Below are 16,761 nucleotides of genomic sequence, written 5' to 3' on the forward strand. Positions count from 1 at the left end.
AGATCTCATCTTCCTGCACCTGTCAAGCTGTAGAAATGAAGAATCATTTTTTGAACCATTTCTTGCATTCACAGCCTGGAGTCACAATGTCTAGAGAGAGAGAGGATCCAACTAAGCCAGGAGTCAGCAGCCAAAATGGCAGAACTTCACAGAAATAGGGAGTTGTTCATTGTTCAGTCACTAAGCCATGTTCAACTCTTTGTGACCCTACGGACTGCAGCACACCAGGCTTCCCTGTCCTTCACTATCTCCTAGAGTTTGCTCCAAGTTATACCTGTTGAGTCAGTGATGCTGTCCAACTATCTCATCCTCTCTCGTCCCCTTCTCATTTTGCCTCCAATTGTTTCCAGCATCGAGGTCTTCTCCAGTGAGCTGGCTGTTTGCGTCAAGTGGCCAAAGTATTGGCGCTTCAGCTTGACCATCAGTCCTTTCAGTGAATAATCAGGACTGATTTCTTTAGGACTGACTTATTTGATCTCCTTGCAGTCCAAGGTGGAGAAGGCAATGGCACCCCACTCCAGTACTTTTGCCTAGAAAATCCCATGGACAGAGGAGCCTGGTAGGCTGCAGTCCATGGGGTCGATAGAGTCGGACACGACTGAGTGACTTCACTTTCACTTTTCACTTTCATGCATTGGAGAAGGAAATGGCAACCCACTCCAGTGTTCTTGCCTGGAGAATCCCAGGGATGGGGGAGCCTGGTGGGCTGCCATTTCTGGGGTCGCACAGAGTTGGACACAACTGAAGCGACTTAGCAGCAGCAGCAGTCCAAGAGACTCTCAAGAGTCTTCTCCAGCACCCCAATTCGAAAGCATCAATTCTTTTGTGCTCAGCCTTCTTTTTGGTCCAACTCTCACATCCATACATGACTATTGGAAAAACTATAGCTTTGACTAGACAGACCTTTGTTGACAAAATGATGTCTCTACTTTTTACACACTGTTTGAGTTTGTCATAGCTTTTCTTCCAAGGAGCAAGTGTCTTTTCATTTTGTGGGTGCATCCAGTGTCCACAGTGATTTTGGAGACCAAGAAAATAAAATGTGTCACTGTTTCCGTTTTTTCCCCACCTATTTGCCATGGAGTGATGGGACTGGATGTCATGATCTTAGCTTTTTTAATTGAGTTTTAAGTCAGCTTCTTCTTGGCTCTAATTCATGAAAAAAAAAAGGGGGAGTTTACACAGCTATCTTCCATGTATTAATCGTGTCCCACATTCTGAGAGCACAGAAAATTATATACCCATTTTACAGACATGCAGGGGAGGAGGACTTTCTCAAAGTCCAGACAGGCCTCATGAGAGCAGCTAGGGGCAGAACAATCATGGCATACTCACCATACTAGATTGTCCATGAGTCCACCTCCCCAGCTAACCTGTGAGCTTCCTGGGCAACGATCATCTCCATCCATTCTCAAACACTCTAGGACCCAACCTGAAAAGCTGTAAGACCTCACAAGGAGTCCCTGAGAGGCTGCATCCACATATGGTGACATTCCCTTCTTTGTCACATGGTCCTCCTGGATGCTCCAAGGCAGAGCTCAAACCACCACATTCTAGGATATGACACCATATATGTTTAATTGTGAACTATACTGACATGAACATCTTTGGATTTATCGCAGTTGCCAAATTTGGGAAGCTTTCAGCCATTATTTCTTCAAACACTTGTTTTAGTCCTACTCTCTCTCCCCTCTTGGGACTCTAACGATACCAGTGTTAGGTTTTGGCTTCATGTCTCATGGGTCCCTGAGACAGTTTCTGTCCTTTTTTCCCCAGCCTATTTTGTCTCTGCTTGGGTAAATGCCTGGACTCTGTCAAGTTCGTTGATCTTTTCTTTGTCATCTCCCTGCTTCCACTGAACCCATCCTATAAGTTTTGCTGCTTGTTTGTTGATTGTTTTTGTTTGATTTTTATTTATTTTTGTGCTTTTAATATAGTTCTATAATTCTCATAGGGTTCTTTTTTGTATCATCTATTTTATTTACAAAATATTTTCATTTTTTACAAAAGAGTTCACAGTTGCTTGCTTAAGCATTCTGATGATGGTTGCTTTAAAATCCTGTCAGTGATACCAACATCAACCTTATCTTAATGCTGGTGTCTGTTGATTGTCTCTTCTCTTTCGGGCCACGGTTCTTCTGTTCTTGGTGTGACAAGGGGTTTTCAATTTTTTTTTAACATAAAAAAGCTGTTGAGCTTTTCTCATTATAATAAAAATTGAAATCCTATATGCATCAAATAGTAAATACACAAACCTTATTTTTTCTTTCCACTTGAAGAGTTATATTTCAGTTGAATGTTAGCAAAAAACAGTTTTGATTTTTACTTTTTTCAGTGTAAAATATTTGCCTTGATGGCATATGATGACATAAAGCTAATTGGTTGTAGGACAGTTAAATATCAGTATTGAAACCCAGTCTTTGCCAGCTGTCTTGTAGACAGAAATGAATGTTCGCCAACCATATATTTGATGTTCTGTTACCTTGTTCACTGCAACAAAAAGATAAGAAATCAACATATATTAGGTGTGTGTGGTAAAAACCACAAACTGAGAATCACAAATTCTCAATAGAGTTTAGTATTTTCTATTTACTACACTCTTTTGTGTTGTATATTCAGGGAAGCCATAGCAATTATAAATTCAATTAGAGTGGCACTTAAAAGCATATATTTTAATGTAAAGGCCTTTACGTTGAGATGGTTAGAATATTGGCAGTGTATATTCACTGTAAAGAGGATTACTTCTAAGAGTTTTATTTTTCTGATATTAAGTTACTTAATAAAAATCTGTTTCCATTAACTCAATCAAAACAATGTTGTGACCCTGGACACTTGAGGTGTTATGAGATTCTGAATCTCCTTTTATCTTCTAGTAGCAGGGAGCCCCCTGTTGAAGTATGGTGTAAGGACCAGGGCTGTGTAAGTGCAGCTTCCCTCTGGACCTTCTCCTTGTGCGTGGGGAAGGAGGGAATTCAGCTCCCTCCTCAGTCTACTGACAACTTCCTGAGAAAATGCGGCACAGGTAACAGCCTAGCTCACTCCCCCTTGGGATGTTGCCAACACCGTGGGAGAGGCCAGAATGCCAACCAGTGCACCCTCTCACCACCGTGTCCTGGCTCATCATCTATGTCAGATCACAGGAAAGGGTCAGCTCCCTCTGGGAGACCAACTGCTGAATCCAGCCTGGGACCTGCTCCTATAGAACCATAGACAAATTCCTTAAAGTTCCTGTGTCTGTTTCCTTATCTGAAAAATAAAAGAGGGTAATAGTATTTAATCTCTAGTTCTGTTACTGCTACTGCTACTGCTACTGCTAAGTCACTTCAGTCGTGTCCGACTCTGTGTGACCCCTTAGACGGCAGCCCACCAGGCTTCCCCATCCCTGGGATTCTCCAGACAAGAACACTGGAGTGGGTTGCCATTTCCTCCTCCAATGCACGGAAGTGAAAAGTGAAAGTGAAGTCGCTCAGTCGTGTCCGACTCTAGCAACCCCATGGACTGCAGCCTACCAGGCTCCTCCATCCATGGGATTTTCTAGGCAAAAGTACTCGAGTGGGGTGCCATTGCCTTCTCTGAGTTCTGTTAGGATTATATGAATTAAGCATAGTCCATGGATCCTGGGAACTTCTTAGAAATGCAGAATCTCAGACTGGTCCCCAGACCTCGGAAATAATTTTCTGTGTTTTGACAAGATACTCAGAGGATTGAAGTGCATAGTATAGTCAGAATGCCCTGATCCAAAACACTGGCAACTGCAAGTGAAAAGCAAAGATCTAGGTTGAAATACCCACAGTTGCCATGGTTTTTCTTCTTTTTCTTTTTTTTTTTTTTGTCATGCCATACCCTTACAGGATCTTAGTTCCTGACCAAGGATTGAACCCAGGGCCATGTCAGTGAAAGTGCTGAGTGGTTAGGACCACTGGACAACCAGGGAAGTCCCATGTCATGACTTTTTTTCTTGTAAAGAATACAAGGAAGCCCCAATCTCAGACATTGCGCTTACCTAAAGCAGTGTCTCAACTGAGAATGTTGGAATAGCTGAATTCGACCTAGAAGCCATTGAGTATTATAGACAGTGGTGGGGCTCTGTCCTCACCCATTCTTTCAAGTCATTGCATTTTTATTAAAGGTGACATTTCTTCAAGAACACTTTCTGTGAGGTTTAGTGTTTACTCTTTTCATTAACCTCCTATCTGATAATGAATGAAAAAATGTACTTCAACATGAGTAAGGATTTGTCAGACCCTGGAGCCCGGATTAAAATACACGTCACCATCAGGGCATTCATGGCAGACCTTCCGTGTACGGTTAGAACTGGAATTACGCATGCCCCCCAGTTCCTCTGTGATCCTTGGATTCAAGAACTGCTGTCAAACAGCATCCTTCCTGTCTTACACAAAGAAATCTGCTTCACATTAAGCTCTCTGTGAGAGTATTTTGAATGATCATAGAAACGCTCCGTGACGTGCAGAGAAAAGATGGTACAGAACACAAATAATTCTGTTCTTAGCTACCTAGTTCCTCTTTGCTCTTGCGCTTTCACTTGCTTTCAAAGCCAAGTGATGTGGGTCAGGAAAGTTCACACTAAATAAGCCTCAGGAGCCAATGCCCTTTACCCTCTCTTTCCTGCTCAAAGGACTGAAACAGTGTCAGATAAAATTCAGAGCTCAGAGAGCAAGAAAGAAGAGCAGCACCTTGGGTTTGGGTGCTAAAGATTAAATCTATTAGTACTACTCTGTGACCTGTTTGCTGCCGCATAGCACCAGGAAAGCTGTGCAAAGGAGATCTGAACAGCAGAACCCATAATAAAACCAATGCCTTAACACGGTCCGAGGTGAGTGAGGGTGTACACACAGCTTTCTCCTACAAGTAATGGGAGTGGTGTGCCAGAGGGCATCAGGCAAGGCTGAAGCTAGAGCAACAAGAGGCCACTTGCTCCATCTTTCATCAGCCCCTGCCCCATCTAATGGGCAGCCCTCTTGTCTATGGGCCTCTAGAAAGAGTATCCTCACAACCTCCCCCAGCAAACCCTTGGCAAGCTCTCAAAGTCTCTCAAGTGTGTAAGCCTTGGGTTGGTTGATTGGTTTGTTTCCCCTGGCAGAAAACTCTAATAATTCTGCCATAATTTGAGTATTTTCTTTTTGTTCTTTCTTTTGTGATGTCCAATCATATACCACCCATCTATGGAGGGCTTGCAGACGCAGGTCAGCTTTCCAGCAGAGGCAGACAGCATCACTTCTCTTGGTGTCCTGTTGGCTTTTGGAGGAAAGAAGACTATGTTCACTGTGTCTTGGGTTTCCCATCGCCCACCTCTGCTTTCTCTTAGGACACAAATGCCATATTTTAGCTTTCAAGCCTAGTTTTTCATTTGTCAAATATTCTCTATACAAATGTTGTATGTACTTCCCAGAACTGGTCTACCTTTTCAAACAAAAATAGAATAATGGGCTCTAGGCTGTAGGGTAGTACATCAAAGGATGTGACTGGATAAAGGCAGGCGGTTACTTGAGGACATGACTAAAGAATCCTACGTCATCAGGAAGAGGAAGAAGAAAAATGGAATAGAGAGGGCTTGGGTGTGGTCCCTGCTATTTTGCCTGTGTGCAATTTCAGGCTTTTCAGAAGGTTGTCCACTGAATATGCACCCCCACCCCCCACTCCCTGAGCTTAGGAAAGGCATGATCGCCATTGCTGCCTCTAGGTGAAGACTTACAGCATGCACGGACTGCACGTTTGATCCCTGGGTTGGGGAAACTCCCCTGGGAAAGGGAATGACAACCAGTCATACTTTTAAAGATGTGGTACATAAAATGCCTTTGGAATATTTCACACTTTTGTTTAGATCAGTATCCAGATAACAAGAAGTATTGCAAAAAAGAAGTATCAATAGGTGTCAGAAGCCAAATATTGAATAAACATTGAGCTATAAAATAAACATTTAAAAACCCTCTGCTGAGTCTACAAATGTCACACCCTCAAAAGATCACCTGAAACACTACCCCCCCCCAAAAAAAAAAACAGAAAAGGTCATCTTCAGTTGCCTCCAAGGGGAGTGAGAGGGTCAGGGGACAAATTAAGACCCACCAGCGTAATGGGTCTGATTCCTCAGGATGCATGGGAAAGGCAAGTGATATGTGCATCCCCAGGGGACACAGAGCACTGAAGACAGCACCAGGGGGGTGCCCTGGGGTCAGGCCTCTCCCCCCGTCACAGGTGAGGAAAGGAGACAAGAGAGGCGGAGTGCCCGACTCCCACCTCACAGAGACTAACAGTCTTGAGCACCAGATACCAAAGGGAAAACAGTCAGCATGGACTGACAGTCAGGGAGAACGACCTCTGACCTCCTCACAGCCTTCTTTCTGTAATAAGTGCCCTTGGAGATTAATCAAGAAGGAAAGTCATACACTTAGTTTCATCTGAAAAACAATAGCAACAATTTACGCACACCTTCTCCACATGTGATGGAAAGGGAAAAGGTGCATAGAAATGTCTTGGAGAAGAGAGGTTATAGAAAATAAGGTATTTCTCCATCTGTCTGTTTATTCATCCCATATTTATGGGCCACCTACTATGTGCCAGGCACTGGGACAAATGCCAAAGACACTATACTGACCACAAACCCACCTAGTTTATGACATCCTGAAGCTTATGATCCAAGAGGGTAAACATCAACAAGTCAAGTAATTTATGCAAGCAGATATGAAGTTGTAAAGAAGACAAGCGCCAGGAAGAGGAGGAATGGGGCTGCTGCTGCTAAGTCACTTCAGTCGTGTCCAACTCTGTGTGACCCCATGGACGACAGCCTACCAGGCTCCCCCGTCCCTGGGATTCTCCAGGCAAGAACACTGGAGTGGGTTGCCATTTCATTCTCCAATGCATGAAAAGTGAAAAGTGAAAGTGAAGTCGTTCAGTCATGTCTGACTCTCAGCGACCCCACGGACTGCAGCCTACCAGGCTCCTCCGTCCATGGGATTTTCCAGGCAAGAATACTGGAGTGGGGTGCCATTGCCTTCTCCAGAGGAGGAATATTCTTCCTTAATTAACTGTAGTTGGGGTGGCAGGAGTGATCTCAGATGGGAGGTGGCAGAAGGCTCACCAATAGCCAATATGGCAGCTAGCAATTCCAGCCAAGCTGTGGGGCTGTGGTGGGGGACACGGGTGTTCTCGCAGATTACCTAAGAGAGGGAAAAGGAGGCTACCCCTGGCCCCACCTCCAGAGACTCTGACATAGTTGGTATAGGTGGGCAGGGGCTCCCCATTATTTCAACATGCAGCCAAGCTTGGAAGCACTGCACTGGCTGGAGGAAGGGCATGAACCCCAGTGTGGGTGGATTCACACGAGGGTTCAGGGCCTCAGGGGAGTGAGCCCATAGGGCTGCCATCCTCTCACTTGGGACAGGAAGGAGGCATGTAATCAGAGGAGTATTTTCCAAAGATCAGATGAGCCTTCTGAAATCTAGACTGCCGGGGTAAACCACAGCCAGAGTCCAAGTGAGTTTTCAGTCCCAGAACCATCAGCCAAGGATTTCCAAGTAAGAAGGGGAAAGAGACACACCCCCAAGGGATAGTCCCCCACAAAGTTTGTGTCCAGTTCTCTTTTCCATATTCAGTCCAGTGCATTTAGCTGGGTGCAGAGGTATACAACAAAATCTTCGGATTCCTTAAGGGGTGTTTGTTTTGCAAAGGGTGTTGGACTGACTCGGGAGGTTTTAGAGGTGGGGACAAATGGAAATGCTGCTATAAGTCTGGCAGGTGTTTGAAACCAGGTCATGGCAGGAGTAGGGCTTCCCAGATGGTGATAGTGGTAAAGAATCTGCCTGCTAATGCAGGAGACATAGAGATGTGGGTTCGAAGATCCCCTGGAGAAGGGCATGACAACCCACTCCAGTATTCTTGCCTGGGGAATCCCACAGACAGAGGAGCCTGGTAGTCTACAGTCCATGGGGTTGCAGAGAGTCGGACACAACTGAAGTGACTTAGCACAGCACACATAGCACACAGCACATGGCAAGAGCATCTATAGGGCCCTCCAGACAGCCACTGTCTTGTCACACATTAGTCTCACTGGCCAGCTCTAACTGCTTCTAACTTGTCCTCTGAGCCCCTCCTACACACACACACTGAATTCTATCACCAGGCAGCCACACCAGTGGCCTCCTCCTAGAACATCGGGTTTTTCACCTCACTGCTTAGACATGTCTGCTGCATCCGCACTTTCAAACAGTAAGATCCTACCCCCTGATCTAAAGGTTATTCTGCGAAAATGTCCAGCTTCTGAGCTTGGGAGAGGCTGGCTGCCACCCTGCCATTCCAAACCCTCCTCCTTGACTTCCATTTTTCCACACCCAGCTCAGCCTCTCTCTGCTCTCAAACTTCCTGCCAGCATCCTCTGATCTCTGCCACTTCCCACCAGTTTGCTATCACTCCATCCTTTCCTGCTCATCTCTCCACATGGCATCACTTGCTTCTGGATGTCTACACACAATGGATTGGCTTTTATTGTTGCTCCCTCCAAGGAGTGTGGGGATTTCCTTCATGACCAGCCCGTATCCTGTTTTGTGTTATCTCTGGCTCTTCAGCCATTTCCGAATCAGCTTCCTACTTTCTCTGGGGCCAAATACCTATCTTTATTTTTCCTTTATTTAGAAGTTTCAGGCTTCTGAACCCTTGGGTTTGCTAGAAAGCTGACTCCCAGGAGGCTGGGGGAATGATAATAGTATCTTGAATGTATCTGGTTTCTTTCTCTTAGAAACTTGCATACATTCCATATATGTGATCTCATTAACCTCCCAGCATCTCTGCAAACCAGGGAAGTGACAGGTGTTTACAGGGAGGGCACCAGCCTTAAGTAATCTCTGCTCAATCACAGGGTGAGTAACAAGGACTTAAATAGAAACTGCTTGAGTTGCAATTCAGTTCTTCTTCCACTCAGTTGATTGGCAAAGAGTTATAGCTGGGTTTTTTGGGTGTTTTTTTGTTTTGTTTTGTTTTGCTTTTTTTTATGAAGAAATGGATGTTTACACTACCCAGATAAGCATGTTCCAAATTCTCTGGTGGCTCATCCACTGGGACCAGATTAAATCAGCATTCTTTTACCTGGTATAGTAGATTCCCCATGTAGTAGCTGCTTTGTCCATGACAGCATGCTCACTTTTCTTGGCTCTTTATCCTCTCTTGAATTGTGTGTAATGTTTAGGGGTTGTTGATGCATCTACAGGTGCTGCCCCTGGACTTGGGGTATGGCAAACCTCAGCTCAAGTGCTCAGTATGACTTTTCTCTTTCAGATTCATTCTTCTTTGCTCCCTCTATCTCTGTACATGGTCCCCTGGAAGTCACAATCATTTTATTTGATTTTAAGTCTGTCTTTCTGTAGTTCTAGTTATTAAGCTGAGAGCAGAGAACAGCTTTTTAATCTGTATTTCCAGCTTGAGTAGTATTCAGCTATAGCTGTGTGACAAAGTAATTACCTGCTTAAAGCCACCATGATTTCCGAGTCAGAAGTTTGGAAAGATAAGGTCTCTTTGGGGCCAGAGTCAAGTGTCATCCAAAGGCTTCCTGAGCTGGCCATTCATGAAGGCTCATTCACATGGCTGGCAGGTGATGTTGGCTATTGAGTGACAGCTGAACTGGGCTGTCAACTAAAGTGTGCACTCATGGCCTGTCTGGCATGGTGGTCTTGGCATAATCATACTTCTTTCACGGAGTCTGACTTCCTGTAGAGCTTGAGTCCCCAAGGAACCGGACAGAAGGCATGGCTTTGCTGGCCTCACCTTGGAAGTCACACAGCCTCACTTCCATCATATTCCATTGGTCACAAGAGAGTCATGAGACCAGCCTAGATCAAGAGTGAGAATCAGACTCAGCCTCTGGACAGGAGAAGAGTCAAGTTCACCTTGTAGAAGAGCATGTGTGACAGAAGACATTGTTGCAGCCTCCTTTAAAAATATAACCTATGACAGTGACATGGTACTTTTGCTAGGAACTACTTCATAGATCACATTGAATGACCATAAATGAAGCTGATCTCTACCCTTGGTACTCAGAACAATCACAGCAGTTCCAGAAGGCATTTGGGCACCATTTCTCAATGTTGCTGTTTTCAGTAGCCCCAGGAAACTTGTTAAAAAGAGAGATTTCAGGGACCCCATCCAAATGGAGTCTCTGAGGGTGGCAACAAATGTGTGTATTTTAAGCAAGCCCCTGCTCCAAGACACTGTTATCAAGAACTGTTCAGGAAAGTTGAAGAAAAGGATCTATAGGGGGTTCTATTAGTTATCCTGCATAAAACAATGCCTCCAGAACTCAGTGATCAAAAACAACATTTATTATCTTGCTGTGCCTGTGGGGCAGGATTCAGGGCATGGCTGTTGGGGTGTCTCTGATGCAGGGTCTCACACAGGCTGCAGTCCCTGCAAGGCTCACTTTAGGAAGGATCAGCACCCGAGATTACTCATGTGGATGCTGGCATGTCTAACAAGCAAGTTATGAAGACTGAGAGGGAGAACAAGATGTAAGTCACTGTTTTTACAAGCTAATCTCAGAAGACATCCCAATTTGCCACATTCTATTTGTTAGAAGCAAACCACAGGTTCTGCCCACACTCAAATGGAAAAATATTGAGAAGTGTGAATACCAGATAGTGAGGGTTATTGGATCACCCTAGTGTCTTCCCCGATGGCTCAGTGGGTAATGAATCCATCTGCAAAGCAGAAGAGACACAGGAAATGCAGGTTTGATCTCCTGGAGAAGGAAATGATAGCCCACTCCAGTATTCTTGCCGAAAAATTCCCATGGACAGAGGAGCCCAGCAGGCTACAGTCCAGGGGGTCATAAAGAGGCAGACATGATTGAGCGACTGAGCAGGAAGAGACTGTCTGTCACAGGTTGCAGACGTGGGGATTGAAAGCAGACCATCAGGGAGTTGTTCAAAGAAGACTAGAGGGATGAGCCAAGCACTTGATCAGATCTGATAACAAAGTGCTAAGGACCATAGCAACTGCCCCATCCCAGAGCTTTCCACAGCTTCAAGTTACAGAGCTGTCTTGACTGTTTTTGAGAAGAGGAGAGGACTTCAATAGGCTGAGAGAAGAAAAAGGAGAAGTCCCATGCATTTTATGAGGTCTGCATTGCATTTATTCTTCTCTTCCTCCAGGAGACACTCCTATAAATGGAGAGAACTCTTAGTTGCTCAGCTGTGTCTGACTCTTTGCAACCCCATGTGCTGTAGCCTGCCAGTCTCCTCTGTCTGTGGGATTCTCCAGGCAAGAACACTGGAGTGGGTAACCATTTCCTTCTCCAGGGAATCTTCCCAACCCAGGGATCGAAACCAAGTCTCCTGCATTGCAGTCAGATTCTTTACCATCTGAGCCAACAGGGAAGCCCTGTGTTCCAGATCATGGGTGGGAAGATTATTAAAACAGAAACATGACTATTTAGATATATGACCCAGTAGCTCCTTTGCCAGGTGAAGGCCATTGTATACTAAAATTTGTGGTCCAATTACCCCATCCTTCACATTCTAAAATAGATCCCATGAGGGCTTTGCTGTTATAAGGTAGGATAGTAAACTGTAGTCAATCACAAATTTAACCCAATCTCCTACCCTAGAACTATGAACAACAAATGGCTTGAGAAAGAGATGAGAGTCAGAGAGGGAGAGAGAGCAAAGAGAAATGTCCTTTTCCAACCTTCCCAGCCTTGATTTGTAGAGTTTAATGTAGTTCTCCACTTTTTTCTCAATATTTTTCCTCAACATCATGAAAAATATTATAATCCCCAATTGACATGCCATGTATTCAAACTTTCTATAGAAGAAGATGGAAAAAAAGCAGAGGGAAAGTAAAATGCACGCCCCCCCCCCAAAAAAAAAAGGCCCAAATAATCTAATCTGGAAGAAAAGACAAACTGAAGACAGGTTATCATGAATGTTCTGGACCGCACTGACACACTTAGTTCCCAACAAAAATTCAGAGAACAAGGGCACACACCTGGCACCAGGATTATGCCAAACACTGAGGGGAACAAAAATTGCACAACATTAATCTTTGCCCACAATGCTAAAACTCCGATTGACCTGCCCCCACAGAGCACTGACCAAGGGCAGAGTCTGACTGCTGACTGCCACTCACCTCCTTCTTGAGCTCATCCAAGAGAAGAAACTGCTCCATGACTGAACGAACCCTTGCAGACAGAAGAACTGGAAGCCACAGATCATGGAGGTGCTTCAAACAAATCCTTCTCAAGCTTGGGTCCCTTGGTCCTCCATCCTGTACGCCTTGACCTCAGAAAGAATCAGTGAGGAAATGTAGGGCAAGACAAGGACCTCAATGACATTCCTAAACTTCCCAATCTTTAAAAATGACCATATTTCATCAAAGGAAGAGCAGACCTCATCCCTCTATCCACAGTCCCCCCTTCGTTCCCATCTTTCTTGAAGATCTAGAAGAGATTGCAAGCTTCTCAAATGTTCTCAATTAATATTCAGTATTAGGATCATTCAGAACCCCAGATGTGTTCTTAGAATGTGCCTTTCTCTTTGCACACAGGTCATCCAGAATGGACACACCTGCCCAGTGCTTACCCTCAGGGTCCGAGATGCTCACCCCAGGTTGGGAGCAGCCTCGGTGGCAGGTGTATGATGAACAGAGGAAAACTGCTGGGTGGCCCAGCTTCCTGAGCTTCCTTCAAGGACAGGCAAGGTCCTGGCTCCCTGTTCCCTCTGCTGCCGTCCTCTGCACTCTGAATCCAGGCCACCTGCTTTCGTAAGAGCCTGGAGGGATCTTTCCACATGTCGGCCTATTTAGTGATAAATTATACTCAATTTCCATTTGTTATTTTCATCATAGTACTTGACTTCCTCCAAAGTAAGACACTGAAGTTCACTTCAGCTTGGAGCTGATGGAAAATTATTTCCAAACACACATCGTCCTTTATCCAACAAGTCACAACCAAGATTCAGGAATAAAAGTTCCTTCTTTGGTGAGAATGGGTCAATTGAGATGTGCTGCTTGTCTCACGGATGGTGTCGATTTATGCTGGAGATACCTTTGGGTTGGTTAGGATGAGCACTGTTTCAGAAAAGAGCAAACAGTATGTGGTTTCTAGTGCCCAGAAATAGAGAAATGCCTATTTTTCTTCAACTCCATATTCTGATACACATGTGCTTTGCACAGAACTGTTGTTGCCTATGATGTTGGTCCCCAAGAGTAAGATTTTAGGAAACAGAACAGTTTTCCACACATCTTAGGGACCTGTCCCATCTGTTTCATCTCTTGTATAGAATGGAGACATCTTAAAGTGCTTCCACTGCTCCAAAGACAAGTAAAAGGAAGAAACATGAACTGGGAGTATAAGACTTTGTATAAACTACAGTAAGCATATCTGTGGACACCTTACTATTTGTGTTACTATGAGGATCAAATGAGGTGACTGGGCAAACTTGCCAGGGAATGATAAAGCACCACACAAACGCAAGCTAATGTGGAAACTGCCTGGGTTTCGAAAGAACTGGGCTCAGTCCTAGTTCTGTCTCATTATGTGATCTTAAGCAAGTGAAGTACATTCTCCAGTTTTCTCAGAGCATGGTTCTCCTAGTCACAAGATACCCACCACCCTGGTCTTGCTGGGCTCTCAAAGCATCTTGATCTCGGCTTTGGCACTTGACTCTGATCCGCCCTCCATTTCCCAGCTGTAGATTTCATGCGAATATGTGTTGCCATCTCTGGACACCAGCACTGATAATGAAATATACTGGATGCTTGGGGCTGGTGCCCTGGGATGACTCAGAGGGATGGTATGGCGAGGGAGGAGTGAGGAGGGTTCAGGATGGGGAACACGTGTATACCTGTGGCGGATTCATGTTGATATATGGCAAACCAATACAATATTGTAAAGTTAAAAAATAAAAAAATAAAATAAAAGTCAGAAAGTAAATGAAAAAAAAAAAGAAAGAAATACTGCTCCAGCCCCAGTGTCCTTGACTATCTTCACAAGGCCACAAAATGAAGTGACATAGGAGAAAGTGTCTGTTTAAAGAGCCATTGCTACTGATCGGAACGGGTCCTTGTGGTAGATGCTGAGCATCATCTAATGCACATTTCACTTGAACCTACTAGATCTCTTGCCTCTACAACTAATTGTTTTGTTTTGTTTTGTTTTGTTTTTGCTTTCTTGGGCAGCTGCCAACTCTGAAAACACGTGGCTCTCTGCTAGATGTGATGAAAGACAGTCCACTTGTTTCAGTGAGAGATGAGGGTGAAACATCAGCTCCCACTAGATTCCAACCAGTGCAACCGGCACCTAAAGAATGAAGACTTCTCAATCCAGTGGGATCCAATGGGTCATTGTGGCCAAAAGAACAGCTGGGACTAGGGCATTCTCAGAGTAGGCTGTGGACACAAGAGGGCCAGCAGGGAATGGCTCCATGATATGCAAGCTGACAAAGATCCGTAGCTTCAAAGCTATAGTTTTTCCAGTAGTCATATAGGGAGGTGAGAGTTGGACCATAAAGAAGGCTGAGCATGGAAGAACTGATGCTTTCAAACTATGGTTCTGGAGAAGACTCTTGAGAGTCCCTTGGACTGCAAGGAGATCAAACCAGTCAATCTAAAAGGAAATCAACCATGCATATTCATTGGAAGGACTGACGCTAAAGCTGAAGCACCAATACTTTGGCCGCATAATGTGAAGGCTGACTCATTGGAAAAGATCCTGATACTGAGAAAGATAGAAGGCAGGAGGAGAAGAGGACAACAGAGGACAAGATGGTTGGATGGATCACCAACTCAATGGACATGAGTTTGAGCAAGCTCTATAAGATGGTGAAGGACAGGGAAGCCTAGTATGCTGCAGTCCATGGGGTTGCAAACAGGACACAACTGAGTGACTGAACAACAACAAAGTCAGAGTTCAGGTTTGTGGGCTCTAAAACCCTGACTATGGTGACTTGGTGATGTGACTGTAGATCTGGGGTTTGGAAGATGTTGTTCAGTCATTAAGTCATAGCTGACTATTTGCAACCCCATGGACTACAGCATGCCAGGCTTCCCTGTCCTTCACTATCTCCCATTGTATGCTAAGTTGCTTCAGTCCTGTTTGACTCTTTGTGATCCTATGGACTGGTAGCCCACCAGGCACCTCTGTCCATGGTATTCTCCAGGCAAGAATACTGGAGTGGGTTGCCACGTCCTTCTCCAGGGTATCTTTCCGACCTAGAGATCGAACCTGCATCTCTTATGTCTCTTGCATTGGCAGGAGAATTCTTTACCACTAGAGCCACCTGGAAAGCGCCACTATTTCCCAGAGTTTGCTCAAATTGATGTCCATTGAGTCGGCGATACTATCTAACCATCTAATTCTCTACCACCAAAGACATTCCTGCACTATCTCACAGAGATATGCCTCCTTGTATTAGCATCACTCTACCTCTCTCCCTTTCTCTCTCTTCAAATGCTACCTGTTTCTTGTATGCTTAGAGCATCAGGGTTCCCCACAATGTGGACAGTCCCTGGAGCAAAGGATCGGGGATGTCCAGACTTAGCACTGAAACAGCCCGGTGGCAGGGGGATGGAATGGGGGGTGTGATGCAGCAACTAATGCAGAGCTAAGCAGGGGGGTACAAGCCCTCCCCAGAGGGTGTGGGGTTACCGTGTTTATACTTGACTCAGTGCTCCTCTGCAGAGCCAGGTTACGCGGAGGAGTGCACTGAGCACTGAGTAGAGGGAGTGAATAATTGCATTTCCTTGGATTTCTCAAGGTCTCATGCATCTGCTTTCTCCTGAGGGTGATTTATGCTGCATTTCTGTGTGTAAACTGGAGTTCTGAGATTGGAGGAGTTCTCCATCACCAGCCACCCGTGTGCCTCACAACGTCTTCCCCCGTCCACAGAGAAGATTCTGCAGGCAACAATTCCCAATCCCAGTCAGTTCACTGTGCAATAAGAATGTGACTTCTTCATTCTGATTTTACATAAAACGTTCCAGAGTCATTTCCCCCTATTGTCATAACCTTTTAGAAATGTTTCTCCACACTTGGCTAATAGTACAGAAAGTGAGCTTCAAACTCAGACAAGAAGATGTTCTAAGTGCCAAAGTCTTTTTAAATTTGGACAGCAATAAACAAACATGCTAAATCAATTTAGTCATGTCCAACTCTGTGCAACCCTAAGAACTGTAGCCCACCAGGCTCCTCTGTTCATGGGATTCTCCAGGCAAGAATACTGGAGTGGGTTGCCATGCCCTCCTCCAGGGAATCTTCCTGACCCAGGGATCAAACCTGCATCTCTTATGTCTACTGCATTGGTAGGTGGGTTCTTTACCACCAGTGTTACCTGGGAAGCCCAAATAAACACAAATAAGTAAATAAATAAAGTAACTAGTACTATGAGTTGCGATAAGAGCAAATTGCATCTCAGCCAGCATGAACTCAGGCACTTGCAGTCAGTGACCCGAGTTCTTAGTCAACAGAAACACTTTGTACCAGCATGTGCTCAGGCCAGCTCAGTCGACTCACTCTTTCTGAGGACTATTCAGTCAGAGAGCAAACCCTGGGGCTCTGGGTGCCGCTTCACTAGAAACATGCCTTGGCTTGAAACCAATGAATGTGCTTGTCAAAGCTCTACAAAGCCTGAAAAAGGAAAGAACTGTCTTTGCTCTGGGGCCCAACTTCCCTTCCCTCTGCAAAGTCCCTGTTTCCCCTTCTGATCACCCGCAAACTACCCCATACCCTGGGGCACTTCTTTATTCTGTGAACTGCCCTCCTCC

The 16,761-nt window shown here is 45.0% G+C and overlaps 1 long non-coding RNA gene across 2 annotated transcripts; it reads right to left on the bottom strand.

Moving 5' to 3' along the window:
* Positions 1-7,397: 7,397 nt before the first annotated feature.
* LOC112583957 lies at positions 7,398-12,930 on the bottom strand. Of its 2 annotated transcripts, none has more exons than XR_006549224.2 (3): positions 12,582-12,930; positions 12,130-12,281; positions 7,398-9,836 (listed from the first exon to the last, which is right to left on the bottom strand). It is a non-coding gene; the product is annotated as an uncharacterized LOC112583957 (long non-coding RNA). The 2 variants fall into 2 exon arrangements; XR_006549225.2 differs by lacking the exon at positions 7,398-9,836 and adding an exon at positions 9,967-10,700.
* Between the last annotated feature and the right edge of the window lie 3,831 nt (positions 12,931-16,761).

The sequence above is a fragment of the Bubalus bubalis genome, chromosome 3 (genome assembly GCF_019923935.1).
Source record: "Bubalus bubalis isolate 160015118507 breed Murrah chromosome 3, NDDB_SH_1, whole genome shotgun sequence".
In the NCBI taxonomy this organism is placed as follows: Eukaryota; Metazoa; Chordata; class Mammalia; order Artiodactyla; family Bovidae; genus Bubalus; species Bubalus bubalis.